Raw genomic sequence first — 18,513 nt, forward strand, 5'->3', positions numbered from 1 at the left:
TGATCTCTGACCAAGATTGTTAGTAAAGACACAGGTGATGGCAGTGTTAAATAATCTCATTCCATTTATTCTTAGTCATCCACTTATTAAGTATTTATTGAGTATCAGAATTTGTGCTCAACTCTGTTATTTTTAAGCTTACACTACAAGTTGGCAAATAACTTTCATCTTGCATGCCAAATTTGATCAGTTGGTGGTGGTGGCATAGAGTGCTCTGCTGGAAAAGATGCTGGGACTGTATCCAAACTCAAATGAAAAGAGCAATGATCGATTAGTAATGTCTGCCATTATTGCAGAGTGGGGAATGGTGGTGCATGTGCCATGCATTTGCCATGTCTGCTGGATCACTTCTGCCAGTTTAATGATGGTCACTTAAGCTCTGACACATGCTCTGTTTCCTACAGGTGGAAGGAACCAAATTCCTATCCAAGTTAGCATCAACTGGAGGAGCATTAACAGTTGCGTAGTTCTCTCTATATAAAATAAGTCATGTAATCTTCAGGATACCTCTCAGAGGTAGGCATTTCTATTTCCCTTTTACATACGAGTACCTAGGTTAAGGGAAGGGAAATAACTTTTCAAAGTCTACAATCAGGCACAGTAGGATTGCAATCCAGGCTTAACATGGAATCCAATAAAATATGGTAGTGTCTACTTCTTTTCAAAAGGTCATAAAACTAATTCTACTAATTTTTTTATAATTACTTTAGTTAAATGGGTCCCTTTGGAGAAGTATTCAATCTAGTTTATTCATCCAGACAAAATAAGGTATCATCTGTCCCACTTTCTGCCTAACCCCAGAATGGCTGGTGTCATTTGGTGAGAGTGGTCCTCCTGTCACCCAAGCAATAAGCCCAAAGCTTTATGATTTTGGCTACAAAGGCACACTCTGTGAATAAGCCCCAGGAAATCCAACCAACCCTTTCTTTTCAGGTTCAAATGTCTGTGATTATTTGATGGACCAGTCATCACCCCATAAAATCACATATAATTACATCTTATTACACAGTTACTATGTGCCAATTCCTCTGTGAAGAGCTCCAGCTGCACTACTGCATCACATCCTCACACTATCCCTATAACATAGACACTATGGTTATCCTGACTTGACAGACAAGAGATAGAAGACTTTAGGGCCAAGTAGCTTAGGCAGAGTCACATAAGTAGTAAAGTAAGGCTCAGACTCTAACCTGAGCAGTCAGACCCCAAAGTCTATGGCCTAACTTCAATTTAAATTATTTAATCAACTATTAGTTTTTAATAATTTCCAATATATCCTCACTACTGGGATACCCTATAAGTAGACCCTGGGAAAAAGGTAGAAGTGGAAGTATTGTATTTGATTGGGAATCCCAGAAAATGCCAAAAGGAAGGGGTAGGACATTGAGGCAGGGAAGAGAAGGAGAAGAATCATATAAGATGTATCTCTTATTACCAATATGAGAGACTAGGGTTCAATGGCAGTTAGAGAACTCTGGGAAATACCATGTAAAATGTGTCCACAGGCAAGAGAGCTGGGGTATTTTACACCAATTCCTAGCAGTTAGAGAGGTCAAGGGTTGTTCACAAGGAATATGAGCATGTGGACAGAGCGGGCTCTGGTGGCCAGAGAAAGCCCTTAGGCAAGGAGCTCTTCGGACTGGAGGTGGGAGCCAGTGAGCCTGCATGGAAACTAAAGGCCTTGGCGATGTGAGTAAGACATCAACAATTGTCACAGTATCTACTTCACTTTCTTCCTTTTCTAAATAAGTAACTTTATTGAGGTATAAATTATAAAGCATAATATTTACCCATTCTAGTTGTACAGTTTAACACTTTTTAGCAAATTTACCAAGTTGTATGACCCTCACCATAGTCTATTTTTTTCATCCCCCTGAAGCCCCCCCCCCCCCCCAGTAAGATCCCACTTGCCCATGTACAGTTAACCCCTGTTCCCACTTCTAGCTCCTGGCAACCATGAACTACTTTTTGTCTCTATGGATTTACCTTTCCTGGACATTTTACATAAATGAATCACACAATATGTGGTTGTCTACATAATTGAGAAAGTGCCTCTCAAAACGGCTAAGGTTGCAGAAAGGAAGTAAAAGCAAGGTGAGCAAATAAATTTTCCATGCGGATGGTGGGGATATTCTAGATGAAGCCAATGGTTGCATTACAATTGGCAATGAAGAGACAACCCATGCTTAGACTAGAGTCCCACCTTTTCTAGGATACATTCGCTTATATACATTTTTGAGTTGATGTGTTTTAAAGATGCTTTCAACACAAAGGACTGGCAGGCAGCAAGAAACCTTGAAGCCCATGAACCCATTAGCCTGAACTCTGGAATGAATGGGGTTGTCTCTAAAACTCCTGCTGTTAAACAGATCTAATGGTTTCTGATGATTTGGGAACTGAAGAGGTCTGTGGAAGTGATTAATGTACAGAGGGATCTTGCTCTCTTATCTGGTCTGCCAATCTGTTCACAGTTTCCTCTCTCTTTGTGGAAATAAAACAGAAAGAAAACCTGATGGAAGGCAACAAGAATAGGACAATTGGCCAACCGGTCAACCATGGTATGCATCCTATCGAGGGCCATGCCCTCTGTCTGTCGGGTGAACTGGTTACGATTCCCCAGGCACAGGGGCATAATTGGCCCAAGACTAAATGTTTGTGGTAACAACCACTGATAAACACAAATGTGTTGATGTGGGATGTGGTCTATACCAACTCGCCCAAAGCAGACTCTGACCTTACTGCTGAAGGTCATCTTCTCTGAGCTGTTTCTATTCCTTGATTCTGGACGAACCCACAGAGCGGAAGTTTGGCTGTTGCCCCTCTTGAAATCCCATCACATGTCATTTAGAAACACTCCCATTTTTTACCTTTGCATTATGCACCAACTGAGAAGTAGGCATAGAAACAAATTGCTGGCTAATGTATCACCTTTATTATTGGTAATTCTGGGCTGGAGGGTATGGCTTGGACCTTTGACCCCAAAGTGGTTCTCTGGTATCTGCCCCTGAGCCTGGGTCCTGGGATCCACTAAAGAGGAGTGGCAGGGGAACAAGAACACTTAACCCCGCCAACTGCAAGAGAACTGTGCTGGGCCCCAGGAGTGAAGACAGAGAGAGGTGGGCATTCACTCCTGTCTCCACAAGGCCAGCCCCGAGCCCTGACCCAGGCACGTTGACTCCATGTAAGGCACCCTTGGTTGGGGGAAAGGCCAGCACCCCAAAAGAAAGTCCAAGAGGCTGAGAGCTAAATCACCTCCAGATCTCATCTTCCCAATCAGATATTATTATTTCTCTACTTTAGGAGAGGAGGGAGGGATCAAATGAAGGGAAGGACAGACACTTCCATTTTAATAATTCCAAGGGTGGTGAAAATTTCTGTTCTTCAGATTAACAAAAATGTTATATTAAAAGAGAAAAAGTTTGCTCTATAGTCCATGTCAATATAACTTTCTCTCTTACCTCTCTGCAAATCTCTTCCCCCCCTTCTTCCTTCCTTCCCCTTCCCTCTCCTCTCCTTTCACACCACGCACACACACACACACACACACACACACACACATCCCAGGAGTTTAAGGACTTGTTTATTAATCCTCTGAACAAAATAATGAATTTCTTTATTTTTTATATATATTTTTAAGATTTTATTTATTCATGAGAGACACAGAGAGAGAGACAGAGACACAGGCAGAGGGAGAAGCAGGCTCCATGCAGGGAGCCTGATGCGGGACTCGATCCTGAGTCTCCAGGATCATGCTCTGGGCTGAAGGCGGCTCTAAACCGCTGAGCCACCCAGGCTGCCCACGAATTTCTTTAAATCTTGGTTTCCCTAAATGTAAAGTGAGGGACTATTTATGACTCCAGAATCTACAGGAGCTTTATTTTAGTCAGAAAGAATTTTATTCAGAAAAAATTCATCAGCTATAGGTTATGCTTTTAAAAAATATCTTCTCCTCCTCTACTGGCACTTCTAGCAAACATGTGAAATAGAACTTGCAAATTCATGCCTACAGGGGTCCAGCAAGTACAGGAATGAATTCTGGGGGCCAGATGTAGGACAAAAGGGAGTGGTGGGGACTGTGGGTGACTTGGAGTGCACAGGATGCCCAATTTTAGCCTATTGTTGTCATGTGGGAAGGAGGGTTCTTGTTGCATTTCCTAATGTTTCAAGATAAGGAAGACATTGACATTTTGTATGTATGTGCAAAACCCCTAGATTTTAAAAACCTGGCTCAGTTTTAAAAAAAATTGCTTAGACTAAATAAAATGTCTCGGCCAGCGTGGCTCAGTGGTTGGGCATCTGCCTTTGGCTCAGGTCGTAATCCTGGGGTCCTGCTACTGAATCCTGCATCAGGCTCCCCGTGGGGCTTATCTCTCTGCCTCTCTCTATATCATAAATAAATAAATAAATAAATAAATAAATAAATAAATAAATAAATAAAATCTTTTAAAAAAATGTATCTGCCAACTCCATTTCACCCATAGTCAGCCACTTGCAATCCTGACCTATAGTGGCCACATGGATGGTGGCTTTCTTATGTCTAGAACCAGCTGCAATAGGAAAAGTAGATGCTTGCTTTGTGAGCAGTGGTTAGGATCCGTACTCCCTGAGTCTCCCTACTGCCTGTATGTGAATGTGTCTCATATTCCACCACTAGAAATGTATCCCCTTGGATCCTCAGGAATTACCCATGTCCAGAGACCCCAGGAGACAGCAAGTGTCCCTGGGTGCCCCCCCCCCGCAAAAAAAAAACTGTGCAACCAGATTCAGGGGGCTCTTCTTGCTCTCACCCAGTGCCCGTCTTGGAAACAGCATGGTAACATGCACCTCCAACTCATACACCCTTAAAAGCACTGATAAGTGACAGGTTTCACTGTAGCTGTCTCAGGAGAGAGGCTGACATTACCTTTTGCATGTCAAACTTCCTAATTCTCTCCAATATTCCCTTCTTCTTGGTGACCACCACCTTAAAAAACAAAACAAAACAAAACAAAACAAAACAAACACAATGTCCTCAATAGCTTTTCCAGCCAAATTGGTCCTGTCATCCTTCACATACCTTCAGGAAACAAATACTGGCTTAGGATAATACTGAAAGCCAACAACTATGGAGCACTTAATGAGACAGGCCTCATTACTAGCACTTTTCAAGTATGTTTCTATGAAGATGCTATTATTGTTCCCAATATACAGAGTGGAAGATTGAGGCACAGAGAGGTTAAGTAACTTGCTCAAATCACACAGCCAGTAGGTAGAGGAATGAGGAATGAAAACCAGACAGTCTGCCTATAAAGTCTATGCTTTTTTTTCTTAAGGATTTTATTTATCTATGAGAGAGAGAGAGAGGCAGAGGGAGAGGGACAAGCAGACTCCCCACTGAGCAGAGAGCCTAACACAGAGCCTGATTCCAGGACCTGGAGATCATGACCTGAGCCAAAGTCAGACTGTAAACTGACAGAGTCACCCAGCACCCTAAGAATCCATGCTTTCAAAGAGGGTTTGGCAAACTTTCTCTGTAAAGGGCTAGACAGTAAATATTTAGGGGCTCCATACCAATACTCAATGTTTCCATTGTAGCATGAAAGCAGATACAGACAATTTGTAAGTGAATGGCTATGCTCCAATAAACTTTATTCACAAAAATAGGCAGCAGGCTGAAGTTCGCCAATCCCTGCTCTGGAACATAGCATGTTGCTGCTCAGTAGAATAAACCTCAGGCTGGCCCAAAGAAGTGAGCCCCTATTCTTCCTTCTAACATCCCCTTTACCACAACCAATAAGAACATCAGCAATAGCAACAACATTTGGACAATACTGGTTTGAGATGGGCACATGTGATAATCATATATCAGGATGAGGTTAGAGTCTCATGATTTATCCCACCATCCTAGTCAGCAGGTGTGAGAGTTAATTTTATTCATTAACTTGGAGAGTGCTTTGGATGAGATGAACATTTGAATTGGTAAACTTTGAGTAAGCAGATCATCCTCCATAATGTAGGTGGGCCTCACCCAATCAGTTGAAGGAATGAATATAACAAAAAGATGGGCCTCCCTGAGCAAGAGGGAATTCTCCAGCAGACTGCCTTTGGCCTGGAACTGTACCATGTACTCTCCTAGGTCTCTAACAAGCTAGCCCACATTGCAGACTTGGACTCACCCATCTCCATAATTATGGGAGCCAATTCCTTATAATAAATATCCTTCTAGAAATATATGCATATCCCATTGGTTCTGTTTCTCCTGACAATACTGACATTCCAGGCAATATTTTAGGTAGATGGTTGAGAATATGAACCCGCCTAGGAGTTAGAAGTGTCCAGAAGAGGGAGATGAGGGCAGGCAGAGAAGGTGGGAAGACCCGAACTGTTCTCAGCATAGCTTTGCTGAGGTCTGCCTCAGCTCACTGCCATCTCTTGAGGGACCAGTCTGTCACTCCAGAGCACTACTGGGCTGGTGTGGGCTTAGGACAGCATTTGGGCACTTACTGCTTTGGTCTAAAGAGGCGTGCAATACAGGGCAGTATAAATGTCTCCTGTTGCCATAAAGCCCCCATCCCCATTTTAAAATAGAGATTCTCAAAATAGTTTGCCAATAAATGCAACATTCCATTATTCCACACGTAGAGCCACAACACTCAAAGACAGAGATATGATAAGGAAGGATTGGTTGGAGAGAGGGGGAGGAGGGAGAGAATGAGAGCAAACCAGCCAGTCTTGCTTCAACAACAAAGCCTTCTGGATACAATGCCTGCACTCTTGACGTTTGAGACCAGATACTTTTTGTTGTGAGGGGGCCATCCTACACATGGTAGGATGTTTAGAAGATCCTTGGTCTCCACCCACTCGATTCCAGTAGCACTCATACCCTACCCCCAAGTTGTGACCCAAAATGTCTCCAGACTTTGCTAAATACCCTATGGACAAAGCTGCTCTTTGTTGAAAACCATTACATTAAAGGGTATTCCTACATGCCTCTCAAAGCTCAAGTTGTTTATATCCAAGGGAATGATGGGCTCATGGCAGTGGATACTTTTCTAGAGCACTAATTGTCTTTGGTAGTAATTTAAAGCATTATTTTTATATTAAAACAAATGCAGATATATTACAGAGTAGAATCCTAAACTCAAGGCTGGGAAAAATTTTCATCTGAGGTGGGGTGATTTTTGGCTACACTCCCAGAACACTTGGCAAGTATACATTTACATTTCTCTGCCCTGGGGGAAGCTAATAATAGCTACTGTTTATTGAGTGCTTACCTGGTGCCAGAAGCTCATTGTGGAGGCGATTTCCTGCTTGACTGGCACAGCTGGCTATAGTTAGTCCCATTTTGCAGATGAGAAGACTGAGATCCAGGGAGGTCATGTAACCTGTCCGGAGACTGGTGGCTGCTCAGTGACGAAGCTGGTGTTGGAACCCACCTATCTCAGTAAGCACCTTCCTGATGGGCTTCTGGGAAAATCTGTGAAGAGGTGAGCAGCAAAGAACCACCAGAGGCAGCATCCCAGCACTGTTTGATGGGAAAATTTAAGGAAAAGAAGACTTTGCTGAAACTGACAAGCTCTTAGCCCTTGGGAGAAGAAAGAGAGTTTCTGAAGCCAAATGCTGAAAAGGGCGGAATTGCCCAGGTGGGGTCTGTACCTCGTGAGTCAGCTTTGTAGCACAGTGTAAGACTCCAGAGTTTCAGCCCCAGACCCTCCTGAGTTGCTCCCAACAGCCCCAGCTGGGGCATTCCTTCAGAAATTTTCTCTCCCAGACTTTACGATTCCTTTTCTGTGTTTCAGCAGTACCTGTGGCTGCAGTGAGGATGGGTGGTTCCTTACATTTAGTCATTGTAAGAACTTCTACAGACTGTCATCTCCATGAACCACTCTTCATCTAATCTGCTCACTACTTTTGTTTCTTTAAATGGATTCACTCTTAAAGAATGGAGAAAGGGTATCTCCAGTGGCTCAGCGGTTTAGCGCTGCCTTCCGCCCAGGGCGTGATCCTGGAGACCTGGGATCGAGTCCCACGTCGGGCTCCCTGCATGGAGCCTGCTTCTCCCTCTGCCTGTGTCTCTCTGCCCCTCTCTTTCTCTGTGTCTCTCATGAACAAATAAATAAAATCTTCAAAAAATAATAATAATTAAAGAATGGAGAAAAAACAAGACTCATCTATATACTGCCTACAAGAGACCTGTTTTAGACCTGAAGATACCTACAGATTGAAAGTGAGGGAATACAGAAACATCTATCATGCAAATGGATGTCAAAAGAAACCCAGAGTAGTAATATTTATGTCAGAAAAAGTAGACTTTAAAACAAAGACTGTAACAACAAAGAAGGACACTATGTAATAATACAGGGGACAATCCAACAAGAAGATATAACAATTGTTAATATTTATGCACCCAACACAGGAGTACCCAAATAAACAAAACAGTTAATAACGAACATAAAGGAACTAATCAATAATAAAGTAATAATAGTAGGGGACTTTAACATCCCGCTTACATCAACTGACAGATTATGTAAACAGAATATCAGCGAGGAAACAATGGCTTTGAATGACACACCAGTACAGATGGATTTAACAGATATATTCAGAACATACCATCCTAAAGCAGCAAAATACACATTCCTTTCAAGTGCACATGGAACATTCTCCAAAATAGATCACATTTTAGCTTAAAAACAAACCTCAACAAATTCAAGAAGATCAAAATCACCATGCCTATTCTCTGACCACAAAGCTATGAAACTGTGGAAGTCAACCACAGGGAAAAATCAGGAAAGATCATAAATACATGAAGATTAAATAACATGCTATAAGCAATGAATGAATCAACCAGGAAATAAAAGAAGAAATAAAAAAGTACATGGAGACAAATGAAAATAAAAACACAATGGCCCAAAGCCTCTGGGATGCAGCAAAAGCAGTTCTAAGAGAGAAGTTTATAGCAATACAGGCTGACCTCAAGAAATAAGAAAAGTCTCAAACAGCCTAACCTCCCATCTAAAGGAGCTAGAAAATGAACAAGCAAAACCTAAGACCAGCAGAAGGAAGGAAATAATAAAGATTAGAGCCAGAAATAAATGATATAGAAACTAGAAAAACAATAGCACAGATCAATTAGACCAGGAGTTGGTTCTTTGAAAAAAAAAATCAATAAAGTTGATAAACCTCTACCCAGACTCATCAAGAAAAAAAGAAGAAAGGACTTAAATAAGCGAAATCACCAATGAGAGAGAAGAAATGGCAACCAACAACACAGAAATGACAATCATAGGAATATATTATGAAAAACTAGATGCCAACAAATTGGACAACCTGGAAGAAATGGATAAATTCCTAGAAACATATAAACTACAAAAACTGAAACAGGAAGATATAGAAAATTTGAACAGATTAATAACCAGCAAAGAAATTGAATTAGTAGTCAAAAAACTCACAACAGACAAAAGTCCAGGACCAGATGGCATTAAACCTATTCTTAACTATTCCAAAAAATATAAAAGGAAAGGAAACTTTCAAATTCACTAATGAGGCCAGCATTACTCAGATACAAAAACCAGATAGAGACACCACTAAAAAAAGTGATGTCCAGGCCGATATTCCTGATGAACACACATGCAAAAATTCTCAACAAAATACCAGGAAACTTAATCCAACAATACATTAAAAAGATCATTCACCACAATCACATGGGATTTATTCCTGGAATACAAGGTGGTTCAATATATGAAAATCAATAAAATATTAATAGATATATAATATTGACACATCACATCAATAAGAGAAAGGATAAGAACCATACAATCATTTCAATAGATGCAAAAAATACTAATTTAACAAAGTACAACTTCCATTCATGATAAAAAGCCCTCAACAAAGTAGGTTTAGCAGGAACAAATCTCAACATAATAAAAGCCATATATGAAAAAGCTATGGAGCTAATCTCATCCTTAATGGGGAAAAACAGAGCTTTTTTCCACTTAAAGTCAGGAACAAGACAAGGATGTCCACTCTCACCACTTTAGTTCAACATAGCACTGGAAGTACCAGCCATACCAATCAGACAACAAAAAGAAACAAAAGGCATCCAAATAATTAAGGAAGAAGTAAAACTTTCACTGTTTGCAAATGACATGATTCTATATTTAGAAAACCCTAAAGACTCCACTGAAAAATTGCTAGAACTTACAAGCCAATTTAGTGAAGTCACGGGATACAAAATCAATGTATAGAAATCTCTTGCATTTTTACACACCAATAACAAAGCAGCAGAAAGAGAAATTAAGGAAACAATCTCATTTGCAATTGCACCAAAAATAATAAGATATCTAGGAATAAACCTAACCAAAGAGGCAAAAGACCTGTATTCTGAAAACTATAAAACACTCATGAAAGAAATTGAAGAGGAAAAAAAGAGAAATTTAAGAGGACATAAAGAAATGGGGAAAAAATTCCATGCTCATGGACCGGAAGAACAAATATTGCTAAAATGTCTAAACTACCCAAAGCAATCTACACATTTAATGCAATCTCTATCAAAATATCAATAGCATTTTCCACAGGGCTAGAACAAACAGTCCTAAAATTTGCATGTAACCACAAAAGACCCCAAAAAGCCAAAGCCACCTTGAGAAAGAAAAGAAAAGCTAGAGGCATCACAATTCGGAACTTCAAGTTATATTACAAAACTGTGATAATCAAAACAGTATGGTGCTGACACAAAAATAGACAGACTAATGGAACAGAATAGAAAATCCAGAAATAAACTCACAATTAGATGATAAATTAATCTTCAAGAAAGCAGGAAAGAATCCTCAATGGGAAAAAGCCTCTTCAACAAATTTTTTAGAAAAACTGGACAGCAACATGCAAAAGAATGAAACTGGACCACTTTCGTACACCATACTCAAAAATAAGCTCAAAATGAATGAAAGACCTAAATGTGAGACCTGAAACCATAAAAATCCTGGAAGAGAACACAGGCAGTTAATTCTTTGACATCAGCTGTAGTAACTTCTTTCTAGACACGTCTCCTGAGGAAAGGGAAATAAAAGCCAAAATAAACTATTGAGACTACATAAAAAGCTTCTGGGGTGCCTGGGTGGCATAGTTGGTTGGGCATCTGATTCTTGGTTTTGGCTCAGGTCATGATCTCTAGGTGGTGGGATCAGCCCCATGTCTGGCATCGCACTCAGTTCACATAGTCTGCTTGGGATTCTCTTTCCCTCTCCCTCTGCCCCTCCATCCTGTGCATGTGGACATGCCATCTCTTACACACTCTCTCTCAAATAAATAAATCTTTAAAAAAATAAATAAAATAAAAAGCTTCTGCATAGTGAAGGAACCAATCATCAAAACTAAAAGACAACCTACTGAATGGGAGAAGATATTTGCAAATGATATATCAGATATATATATATGATTATTCAAGATCTATAAAGAACTTACAAAACTCAACAGCCAAAAAAAAAAAAAAAAAACAAATAATGCAATTAAAAAATAGGCAGAAGACATGAACAGACATTTTTCCAAAGAAGATTTACAGATGGCCAACAGACACATGAAAAGGTGTTCAAGGGATCCCTGGGTGGCGCAGCGGTTTAGCGCCTGCCTTTGGCCCAGGGCGCGATCCTGGAGACCCGGGATCGAATCCCACGTCGGGCTCCCGGTGCATGGAGCCTGCTTCTCCCTCTGCCTGTGTCTCTGCCTCTCTCTCTCTCTGTGACTATCATAAAAAAAAAAAAGAAAAGGTGTTCAAGATCACCCATCATCAGGGAAATGCAAATTGAAACTACAGTGAGATACCACCTCACACCTGTCAGGATGCCTAAAATCTAAACACAACAAACAACAGGTGTTGGCAAGGATGTGGAGAAAGGAAAACCCTCCTGCACTATTGGTGGGAATGCAAACTGATGCAGCACTTTGGGGAACAATACAGAGGTTTCTCAAAAAGTTAAAAGTAGAACAACCATATGATTCAGCCATTGGACTACTGGGTATGTATTCAAACTATACAAGAACACTAATTCAAAGAGATACATGCATCCCTATGTTTAGAGCAGCATTATTTACAATAGCCAAGATATGAAAGCAAGCCCAAGTGTCCATGGCTAAATGAATGGATAAAGAAGATACAATATACACATTGTATCATGTATATATATATATATATAAAAAATATAATTAGGACTCAAAACAACAACATATACTATACTATATATATATACATATATATTAGGACTCAACATCATAGGCAAGAGGAAAAATAAAAACAATATATACTATATATATACATATATGTATATATACAAATACACACAATGGAATGTTATTCAACTGTAAAGGAATGAAATATTTCCACTTGCAATGACATGGATGAAACTAGAGTATAATACTAAGCAAAATAAGTCAATCAGAGAAAGACAAATACGATATGATTTCACTCATATGTGGAATTTAAGAAACAAAACAAAGGAGAAAAATACAAGAATGAGAGAAAGAGAAAGAAAGAGAGACCAAGAAACAGACTCATAACTCTAGAGAATAACTGGTGGTTACCAAAGGGGAGAGGGGTGAAGGGATGAGTGAAACAGGTGATGGGGATTCAGAGCACACTTATGGTGATGAGCACCGGGTAATGTATAGAATTGTTGGATCACCCTATTGTACACCTGAAACTAATATAACACTGCATGTTAACTAGCTGGAATTAAAATAAAAACTTAAAAGAATAAAAAATGGACTCCTTCTTTTTGAAAAGGTACATTTATTTGAGAAGCAAACTTGACATCACTACCCTAGAAGGAAAGGCTGGTTTTCCCTACTGTGACTAGAAAATCCCTGGAAAAATAAATACAAGGAAAAGAAGCAAGGCTATCACATTCTGTGTAGTTAGACAGATAGTGATCTTTGTTCAAAGGAGACCTGCAAGCTTTGGAAAAGTGTTAAAGTCACTAGCAGCTGGTTAAGACCTTCTCCCAGATGTAGTCAGAATAGCTGAAAACAATCACCACTCTAGGTGCCGTTAGTGTTCGGATCATACCAGAAACCATGCAGCTTCAACAATGCTATGGGTTTTAGACCCGACAACACACGTACACAGGTAGGGGGAGGGCTTGTTATGGGCTCAGTGATATCTCTCAAAAAGTTGTAGGTACAAATCCCAACCCCCAGTATCTCAGAGAGTAACTGTATTTGGGTTAGGGTCTTTAAAGGGCTAATTAAGTTAAAATGAGGTCATTATGGTCATCCCATCTGACTGGTGTCCTCATAAGAGGATGTGGACACAGACATGCAGAGAGGGAAAACCACATAAAGACACAGGGAGAAGATGGAGATCAATGAAGCAAGAAGAGAAGCCTGGGAAGGAACAATCCCTGTTGACACCTTCTTCACCTTGCTTCCAGACGTCTAGCTTCCAGAATGATGAGAAAATAAATTTCTGTTTTTTGAGCCACCCAGTCTGCAGTACTCTGCATGGCAGCTCTAGCCAACTAATACAGGGGTTACCAGGTCTGGAACCTTGAGCAAGTTACTTTGCCTCTTGAAGTCTGCCCCTGGGTTTTCTTATCTCTCCAAGATGGGGTAGCAGTACAGTCTACATTATGGAATTGTGAAGAGAATAAAAAATATGTTCAACATGGCTTGTCACTGAAGGTCCTGACACAGATTAGGACTCAAAACAATAACATAGGCAAGAAGAAAAACAAACAACAACAAAAAACCACCCTAAATTCTTATTATCACCATAGTTGGAATGTTTTCTGGGCCCTGGAGAACATGAAAATGTTTGCAATCTTTGTCTCCAAAGAGATAACCAAGACATAGGAGTATCGTGTGAAGCATGAAGGGCTCCATCTTCCATACTAACCAACTGGAGGGAGTGAGTGCGGGAGTAGGAAACAAACTCATCACTCTTCTTGCCTCTTCCCCAAAGTTATCAGATGTTTCAAAACCACCCAGTTACAGGGAGATGCTTGGGTGGCTCAGTTGGTTGACTCTTGGTTTTGGCTCAGATCATGATCTCATGGGTCATGGGATTGAGCCCGCATTGGGCTCTGTGCTGGGGAGAGATTCTCTGCCTCTGCCTCTCCATCCACTTGCACACATGTATCCATTAATTAATCTTTTTAAAAAACCCACCCAGTTACGGGGTTCCACCCCTCGCCCTCTTTTCCCACTCAACTCCTCCTTCATCAGGATGGCCATTTTCCCTGCCCTACCCTTACCTTTATCCTCTGCAATCTCTCAGTGTGCTTTGGGACCCCTTTCACATCCATCCCTACAGACCCGTAAGCACTCACCCGGAGCCCATTGCTTATAAACTGTAGAACCAGGCTTACGTCACCCTTGACACATCCCAAGAGTGAGAGATCAAAAGAGTCCTCTTTTACAAATAATAATAATGAGCAAATAAATAAATAATGATCCACCCATTACTTATAATTTCTGCTTTTTAATTACAGTGATGGATAATGACTAAGTATAACGTAAAGTTTTTGCTGCCACAGTAATGGCCGTTGTAGTGTCTGTTTCCTGAGCACTTACTACGTGCCTGCACTTCAGTTGCACATACGATCCTTTGGATTCCTCGGATTAGCACTTCCACGTGGATGGTTTTATAATGCCCATTTCATACCTGAAGGCAGTGAATCATGGAGGAGCCCTGGGTTAGAGCCAGCACATCTGCCATCTAATAGATTCTAAGAGACACTGGGCGGCCGGGGCGGGGGGGGGGGGGGGGGGGTGGGCAGGGAATGAAAAGGTGAAGACAATGCTGGAGAGGAGGGAAAAGGCACAGGGAAGTGCTTTTTTATTTCCTCATGGGTCCCCTGCACAGGAGCAGGACTATATCCTCCAAATTTCTCCACTTTCTGAGACTTGGAGAACGGTTCACCCTGGAACTAGGGCAATCCATCAGGATCATATGGCCAGTGTTCTCCCGATCGATCCTAGCTGGGCTAGTTTGCTAGGGCTCCCTTAACAAAGAGCCCCAGCCTGAGCAGCTTCAACAATGGTCTCACCTCCAAATAACATCACATGGAGGGCTAGGGCTTCAACATATTTGGAGGTGGGAGATTATAGAAATGTATACATTGGGCTCTGCCCCTCGTTCCATGCACAGAATTCTTTTTTTTTTTTATGATAGTCACACACACACACACACAGAGAGAGAGAGAGAGAGAGGGAGAGACACAGGCAGAGGGAGAAGCAGGCTCCATGCACCGGGAGCCCGACGTGGAATTTGATCCCGGGTCTCCAGGATCGCGCCCTGGGCCAAAGGCAGGCGCCAAACCGCTGCGCCACCCAGGGATCCCCATGCACAGAATTCTTAAAACCCTTGTGACTTCCTAAGTGGTAAGAGCACTGAGAGCTTCCTTTGTTCTACTGAGGTGACTCTGGTGGGCTCCTGGATGGGGGCTGGTCCCCAGAAAGACCAAGTCATGATTAGAAGCCTGCAATTTTCAGTAACCTCCCCCAACCATACATGCCTAACTGTCCAGAGAGGGGAGAGGGGCAGAAATAAAGTTCATAACTGATCATGGCTATTAGAGGAAGCCTCCATAAAATCCCAATAGTATGGGTTTTAGGAGCTTCCAGGTTAGGGAACATATCCACATACTGAGATGGTGACAACTTCCATTCCAGGGGGACAGAAACTCCTGTGCTTGGGACCCTCCTCTCAGATCTTACCCAATAGAAATCTTCACCTGGTTATCCATCCATATCCTTATATCCTTTGTCATACCCTTTAATAAACTGCTTGATGTCAGTAAGTGTTCCCCTACATTCTATGAGTTGTTCTGGCAAGTAATGGAATCCACGTGGGGGAGGTCATGGGAACCTCTGATTTGTAGCCAAGTGAGACATTGTGGGTAAATCAGGGGACCTACTACTTGTGACTGGTATCTCAAGTAGGGAGAGAAGCCAGTCTTGGGGGACTGAGCCCTTAACCTGTGGGATGTGACACTATCTCCAGGTTGACAGTGTTAGAATGAAGTTGTAGGACACCCAGATGGCTGCAGCATGGCTTGGTGGTGTGGGAAGAGCCCCCAGACATCTGGGTCAGAAGTATTGTGTGGTAGTCGTATGAGAGCAAAGGAAACACACAGGAGGAGGACTGGGGTTTTTCCTTCTTTGGGGGGCAGTGGTGGTGTTGAGGGACACTTTGTGTACTCAGCTCGTATAACAATGGCCTCTCCTCCCTGTGTCTCTCCACACCTTCTTCCCTCTGCCTGTCTGTCCAAATTTCCCCTTTTTAAAAGACACTAAGGGGTTAGTGCCTACCCTAACGACCACATTTCAATCTTTGTAATGATTCTATTTCCAAATAAGGTCACTTTCTGAGATAGTGGCTTTAGGGCTTCAACAGATGAATTTTGGGGCCACACAGCTCAACCCATAACACCAGCCACACGGGTGTGCATCTTAGGTTAGGGACTTCTCCTGACAGTCCAGCTCTACTAAGGTTCAACATCCTTCTCCAATAGGAAGATAACCTCCAGTTCAACCCATACCTTCTGTTGTCACGGTGTAAATTAATCGCCTTATAATCTCCGAAAATAACAACATTCTCTCTTTTCTTTTTTTAAGCCTTAAATTTTGGACGCTGTTTGTAGCTGAACCACCACCCCCCACTCCTGCCAATTAAAGGACACAAAGAAAGGGAACTGAGAAGAGAGACTGGGGGGCAGGGTATTCAAATCATTGTCTTTAGTTCAAAAAGTGAGCCACATGCTCTCAAGGACTGGATAAGGAAGGTGTACTCATGGTTGTGGTTCAGAAGCCTGAGAGCTTTGGTTTAAAAATAGGCGAACTGAAATAAACATTGAGAGCAAGCTACTCAGATGGCACCAAAATAGAGTGGTAATTGATCTAATGCAACTTTTGCCTCGGATAACATCATTATTTGTGAAATTATGTCAGTGTTGCTGCTGCCAAGTCAGCAAGCACTTACAGGACGTGACTTCTAATTTGGGAATTGGACTATTTGTGGCTCCTCTTCGAAGACAGCAGGAACTCAGTGGACACCCGATGGCCAGACTTCTGAAAGTGCGCAGGTTTGAGCTTGAAACCTGCAACACTGGAATGTAGAGGAAGTGTCCTGTACAAGTGTCCCTCTGAAGACGACTTGCTGCCTGGCTCTAGGGAGTGTTGGCTGGAAGCTCGCCTCCAGCTGTCAGCTCCTTCAAGGTCAGCCCACACACCCTGTGACTTCATGAAACAGGGGTAGGAGCTAAGGACCCATTCATGTCACTCCAGGTGTGACCTGGTACTTGCTCCAGAGCTAAGACCTGCCTGACATGTGATTTTACTTCTTACTGTATCTCCAACCCACTTAATGCCCTTTCTTCTTCCCGGTGTAGTTTCTTACCACATACCTCACACCCTAGACTTCAAATCCACATCTGCTTCCAGAAGACCTGGCCTGCCACAGGTCTCTCTAATGAATGAATTAATTAATTAATTTCAAAAGTTGAGGTGTGTTTCCATCTCTACCTGTGGTGCTCCCAAAGGTCAGAGGGTATAACTGTCCCCTTGAGCCCTCATGAAGCCGGCGGTTGGATTCTTTGGTGGAATTTCAAGGAGAAAAAACTGTTAGATTATTTAAAAATATGATGCCAGATTTTCATTAGTTTGGCTTACACAAAATAAGGCACAGGTGTAAAAGCTTGTGTTAGAAAGGACAGGCATTCCCTTATTCACATTTTTTCCCCACAACTGCCTCGATCCAGCCACTGTTCAAGGTACCGTGACCACCAAGGTACACAAGATGGACATGGGTTCTCAGAGCTCAGGTTCTATGGGAGGAGAGCGACAACATACAAATAAAGGAGTATGTTAATGAGGAAGTATAGATCTTTAAAACCCATGAAGAGGGGATCCCTGGGTGGCACAGCAGTTTGGCGCCTGCCTTTGGCCCAGGGCACAATCCTGGAGACCCGGGATCGAATCCCACGTCGGGCTCCCAGTGCATGGAGCCTGCTTCTCCCTCTGCCTGTGTCTCTGCCCCTCTCTCTCTCTGTGACTATCATAAAAATAAATAAATAAATAAATAAATAAATAAATAAATCCCATGAAGAAAATCAAATGAGGGATGGTACTGGTGACTGGGGTCTGGAAAGATTTTTGTGATAACATGGCCAAGGAGGACTTCTGGAGGAGGTGGCTGTAGCGCTGAGACATGAAGGGCCAAGGCAATCCAGGCGTCTGCAGATACTTTAGCTTTTGGAACTGAAAGGACTGACAAATTCCTATTCAGAGCTGAATTTAACCAGCAGCATTGTTTAGAGGATGGAGAGGACCACTCTGCCTATCTGAGCTGGTGAGCTGGACCACTGACCATCCCTCGTGGCCTCCATGGAGATTGCATCAAGGACTGGACGGCCACAGAGATTTGGCCCAGATTGGAAACGGCTTATCAAAGTGATTCTGGATTCTCACACTCGATTTTTATGTAGAAACAGTGGGGAAAGTAGCTCATCTACTCCCTTGGTTTATGTTGTAGGTCAGAGATGA

General features: G+C 42.0%; 1 long non-coding RNA gene across 2 annotated transcripts; it reads left to right on the forward strand.

The window, feature by feature from the left end:
* The first annotated feature begins 315 nt into the window (after positions 1–315).
* Positions 316–18,054, forward strand: LOC112640329 (uncharacterized). Of its 2 annotated transcripts, none has more exons than XR_003123983.3 (4): positions 316–516; positions 1,506–1,689; positions 1,945–2,094; positions 16,588–18,054. It is a non-coding gene; the product is annotated as an uncharacterized LOC112640329 (long non-coding RNA). The 2 variants fall into 2 exon arrangements; XR_003123982.3 differs by having other exon boundaries at positions 934–1,689; positions 16,588–18,053.
* Positions 18,055–18,513: the final 459 nt, after the last annotated feature.

This window comes from Canis lupus, chromosome 6 (genome assembly GCF_003254725.2).
Source record: "Canis lupus dingo isolate Sandy chromosome 6, ASM325472v2, whole genome shotgun sequence".
In the NCBI taxonomy this organism is placed as follows: domain Eukaryota; kingdom Metazoa; phylum Chordata; class Mammalia; order Carnivora; family Canidae; genus Canis; species Canis lupus.